Source organism: Cervus elaphus, chromosome 15, assembly GCF_910594005.1.
Source record: "Cervus elaphus chromosome 15, mCerEla1.1, whole genome shotgun sequence".
NCBI lineage: Eukaryota > Metazoa > Chordata > Mammalia > Artiodactyla > Cervidae > Cervus > Cervus elaphus.
This window is the reverse complement of record NC_057829.1, coordinates 63,622,003-63,627,923: the sequence shown is the minus strand read 5'-3', so window position 1 is coordinate 63,627,923 and position 5,921 is coordinate 63,622,003.

Genomic DNA, 5,921 nt, shown 5'->3' with positions numbered 1-5,921 from the left:
CCCATGGACTTGATTTTGTCATCCTCTAATGGGTTGTAACCCACAATTTAAAATGAATGCTATGGTGGGACTTACCAGTTGCCAAAGAAAATACTAAAATGTATTCTTGTGCTCTGCCTCCCTTTGTGAACTCACCATCCCACAGCCTTTTGTCAGTGTCCTTCAGAGGCCAGCCATCATCTTATATTACATAAGAAACTGAACTTCATGGATTCATAGAAGGGTTGACATCACTCAGGGTGATTCTAAAACACAATCTCTCCCACTATAGTTGGAGTACCTCTTAGTCTATTGAAACGATTAGAGCCACTTAGACATAGATCATATTTTTCCAGGGAGTCCAAGGGCCTCTCCAGATGATGGTTTAGTAGAATTTCAGCCTTACCTCAAACAAGAGGGCTACTATTTGGCATTTTAAAATATTGAAAAATAACTTGTTATGTTAACAGGATCTGCTATGTTATCCTGCTACAAGATCTGTTAACAGGCATCCTTTTTAGGATGCCTTTGAGCTCTAAAATCCTATAGATTTTTAGAATATATTTGCCATGCATATCACTGACAAAGGATTACTATTCTGAATTACAAAGGATTACAATTCAGGATTTTTTATTTTAATTTTTAAAATCCTACATATTAAACATTAAAAGAAAAATACAAATACTGTAGGAAAAAATGAACAAAGGACATGAATGGGTAATTCAGAGGGTACCAGAGCTGTGTGCATTAATGAGGGTAAAGCTCACGGATAATTCTGAGTGGATGAAAGGTGAAATGAGATGCCATTTATGAGACCATTTCTTAAAATGTGCCGCATACTGTAGTTGCTTATGAGTACATACGTATGTAAGTAAGTTTTAAAATATAGGTAGGAAAGGTATACCTCAATCTCAGGAAAGTGGTTACCAGTGAGGAGAAAGGGAGTAAGACAGTGAGATGCTTCACCTGTAACTAATATTTTCTTTAAAAATTACATATGTAAGGGAAATCTGAGGGGCTTCCCTGGTGGTCCAGTGGCTAAGACTCCACGCTTCCAATTCAGGAGACCTGGGTTCGATCCCTGGTCAGGGAACTATACCCCATATGCTGTAACTAAGAGTTTGCACGCTGCAAGTAAAAGATCTTGCATGCCACAGCTAAGGTCGAGGGCTCCCCGTGCTACAACTAAGACCTGGTGCAGCCAGATAAATAAAACTGAATATTTTAAAAACAAAGGTCTGAGGAAAGACTATTGAATATGATTTATTGTCAGGCCCTATTCCAAGCCCTTTATATATATCTATGTAGGTTCACTTAATCCTCAACGATAAATCAATGCAGTGGGCATTAATGTTATCTTCACCGTCCACCGAGGAGAAAACAGGCACAGTGAATCAAGTGACTTGCCTGATACCAGTATCAGTCACATGACTCACAGGTGATAAGGATCTGAAGCCCGAAGTCTGGCTCCAGTCCACAAGTTTAACCTGTTACTTAACCCTGCTGCCAGGCCTTCCTCTCTGAATCTCCTCCAGCAGGAGGGGTGAATGCCGAGCAGCTCTCAGGGTCTCCCAGCGTGGCCTGTGACTTGCTCAGTGTCAAGGGCAGAGTAGACTACAGGGCTTTCTCTGTCAGAATTCAGTCTTTCTGAAGCCTCATCTGAAACTCTTCCCTTAGTGACTCAAAAAGGTACAAGGTGACCATGTTTATCCAGGGCCGCCTCCTTCACTTGCCTCCCTTCCTGAAAATACCTGTCCAGTTTTTCACTCTTCCCTCACAGGAAGAGGGAAGACACTCCTCACCAATTCCTATCCCTCACCAGTTCCTTCAGCATCTGCCTGGAATAGGACGACACCATGTATCTCCTCCTGGTTCTTGACTTGGCAAAGGAGACGGCAACCCCTCTGCCTTTGAAGGGCAGAACCACACATCTTTGCCCAAGAATCCAGTTATACTAGAAGCAAACTTTCCCTCAGTGCAAGGCGAGAACTCCTCTCCATTCCTCATACCTCACCAGCAGTGGCTGGAAGCCTCATTCAGACAAATCTCATGTCACAATGGAGGATTCTGGAATGAACAGAAGACAGTGGGAAGTCACTGGAATCTGGGACTCTAACATTTACTTAGCACTCAGGCATTATCTTAGTCCTCAGTTCAGTTCAGTCACTCAGTTGTGTCTGACTCTGCAACCCCATGGACTGCAGCACGCCAGGCTTCCCTGTCCATCACCAACTCCCAGAGCTTGCTCAAATTCATGTCCATTGAGTTGGTGATTCCATCCAGCCATCTCATCCTCTGTCATCCTCTTTTCTTCCTGCCTTCAATCTTTCCCAGCATCAGGGTCTTTTCCAATGAGACAGTTCTTCACATCAGGTGGCCAAAGGATTGGAGCTTCAGCTTCAGCATCAGTCCTTCCAATGAATATTCAGGACTGATTTCCTTTAGGATTGACAGGTTGGATCTCCCTGTTGTCCAAGGGACTCTCAAGAATCTTCTCCAACACCACAGTTCAAAACCATCAATTCTTAGGTGCTCAGCTTTTTGGTCCAACTCTCACATCCATACATGACTACTGGAAAACCATAGCTTTGACTATATATAGACCTTTGTTGGTAATGTCTCTGCTTTTTAATATGCTGTCTAGGTTTGTCATAGCTTTTCTTCCAAGGAGCAAGTGTCTTTTGATTTCAAGGTTGCAGTCACCATCTACAGTGATTTTGGAGCCCAAGAAAATAAAGTCTCTCACTGTTTCTATTGTTTCCTCATCTATTTGCCATGAAGTGATGGGACCGGATGCCATGATCTTAGTCTGAGCCACCAGGGAAGCATCTTAGTCCTCATGACTACCACAGATAATCTGGAGGTACTTCACACCCACTTCTTACATGAGGCTGAAGCTCAAAGGACCACTGCCGGAGTCATGGGGCTGTCTTAGAATGGGAAGGTTCTGGGCCAGGGGTGGGGCACCCAATGCCTCAGCGTGGGGCTCATTCTGAGGCTTAGCAACCTGCAGGAGCCCCTGGAGCATAGGTACATAGCTGCTGCTGCTGCTGCTAAGTCACTTCAGTCGTGTCCGACTCTGTGCGACCCCATAAATGGCAGCCCACCAGGCTCCGCCATCCCTGGGATTCTCCAGGCAAGAACACTATCCTATAAATCTTGTTAAGTCAGCAAGTCAGGAACACTCAGTGTTGGGCTGCATCCCACAGGCCTGCAAGCCCTGTACTTACCCAGCCTTAAGACAAAAACAATAAAATTTTACAGTCCTTTTTTTAATTAAAAAAAAACAAAACAAAACTGGCTGCATTGTGCTGCATGTGGAATCTTAGTTTCTTAACCAGGGATCAAACCTGCACCCCTTGCAGAGGAAGCATGGATTCTTAATCACTGGACTGCAAAGGAGTCTAAAATGCTACAGTCTTGAGGGCTGATCAAGATCTTAGTAGTCATCAGCTGCAGCCTGTCTCTCCCAATGCAAGGGTCTCTTCCGTGTTGTCCCTGACTCATCACTTTCAACTGGGTTGGGTGGGGGGTTGTGTTCTTTCAATACTTGGTGAAACATCCCATTTTACCGATGGAGCATTTTCATTAAAGAGGTCTTTTACTTTGATCCAGAATTTGATTGCCATCTACCCTATCCCCTGGCTCCCCTCCTCCCTTCCTTTAAACGACACACACTAAATCTCTGGGTACTTCTTTTTTTTTTTTCAGTGGGTTTTGTCATACATTGATATGAATCAGCCATAGATTTACACGTATTTCCCATCCCGATCCCCCCTCCCACCTCCCTCTCCACCCGATTCCTCTGGGTCTTCCCAGTGCACCAGGCCCGAGCACTTGTCTCATGCATCCCACCTGGGCTGGTGATCTGTTTCAGCACAGATAGTATACATGCTGTTCTTTTGAAATATCCCACCCTCACATTCTCCCACAGAGTTCAAAAGTCTGTTCTGTATTTCTGTGTCTCTTTTTCTGTTTTGCGTATAGGGTTATCGTTACCATCTTTCTAAATTCCATATATATGTGTTAGTATGCTGTAATGTTCTTTATCTTTCTGGCTTACTTCACTCTGTATAAGGGGCTCCAGTTTCATCCATCTCATTAGGACTGGTTCAAATGAATTCTTTTTAACGGCAAAAATAAACTCCAAATGGATTAAAGATCTAAATGTAAGACCAGAAACTATAAAACTCCTAGAGGAGAACATAGGCAAAACACTCTCCGACATAAATCACAGCAAGATCCTCTATGACCCACCTCCCAGAATATTGGAAATGAAAGCAAAACTAAACAAATGGGACCTAATGAAACTTAAAAGCTTTTGCACTACAAAGGAAACTATAAGTAAGGTGAAAAGACAGCCCTCAGATTGGGAGAAAATAATAGCAAATGAAGAAACAGACAAAGGATTAATCTCAAAAATATACAAGCAACTCCTGCAGCTCAATTCCAGAAAAATAAATGACCCAATCAAAAAATGGGCCAAAGAACTAAACAGACATTTCTCCAAAGAAGACATACAGATGGCTAACAAAGACATGAAAAGATGCTCAACATTACTCATTATTAGGGAAATGCAAATCAAAACCACAATGAGGTACCATTACTCGCCAGTCAGGATGGCTGCTATCCAAAAGTCTACAAGCAATAAATGCTGGAGAGGGTGTGGAGAAAAGGGAACCCTCTTACACTGTTGGTGGGAATGCAAACTAGTACAGCCGCTATGGAAAACAGTGTGGAGATTTCTTAAAAAACTGGAAATAGAACTGCCATATGACCCAGCAATCCCACTTCTGGGCATACACACTGAGGAAACCAGATCTGAAAGAGACACGTGCACCCCAATGTTCATCGCAGCACTGTTTATAATAGCCAGGACATGGAAGCAACCTAGATGCCCATCAGCAGACAAATGGATAAGGAAGCTGTGGTACATATACACCATGGAATATTACTCTGGGTACTTCTGATTGATGACCCTTCAAATATTTGAGAGTAGTAGTTGGTATTCCTTGCTTTTGCTTCTCCATGTGAAACTCCACCCTCCATGATGCTTCAGTGTTTCTGCACAGATTATGGCTTCTATATCCTTCACCACCCGGCTCGTTCCTTGGAGTCCTTCAGTGAACTTGTGTCGGTGCGTGACTGGGTCTGGAGGATGCGAATGGATATGACCTCACACTCATCTCTTCATTACCTTTCATTTTATTTTTCTTTCTATCAATGTTTGTTCTCCTTCCTATTTAAAGATGCTTGCCCTTCATAAGGGAATGAGAAAAACTGGAGTCCAGTGATTTCTACCTTCTGTCAATCTATCATTCTTCCCAAACATAGCTTTAAACTGACTTCTAGACAGGGGTGATAGGACCTCTAAGGTGGCAAAGATTGGTTCATGAGGGCAAAAGAAGGTCTAAAATATTAAAGTGGTTTTGTGGTCTTCCAAAGCAAAACCCTACTTGACAAAATCTTATTTCTGGGTATCTTAATTTATCAAAATCTTAACTTCTCTTGTTGGGCAGAATTTGAATTGAGTATTTCTCTCTGGGGGGATTGCTAATGAAAAACCAGTTGGAAACACTTCTTTAAGCCAAAGTATACTTACCAAAGTGCTCCAGTGTTTTTAGCATATAAAGAAGTCCCAATCTCATGAGAATCTGGCCTTCTTAATTCTCTTGTTACATGTCTATTCCCTGCAGTGTGTTCCTTTTTTCCACTAGTGTTCACACGAATGGCCTTGGGTAAGTCTGGGAAAAGCTGGCCTTAGCCAGTTACACAAGGTTCTTTACTGCAGGGCTTCTCCGTGCGCCTCTACATGTGGGCACACTCGTTTCTTTCTCAAAACCACCCTGGGAAGGAGCATGGTCCCTGGCCTGTGTCACAGTTTGTGAAATAGGTTATGAATTGCTCAAGGTTCCATGGCCACGAAGTGGTGAAGACTAGGA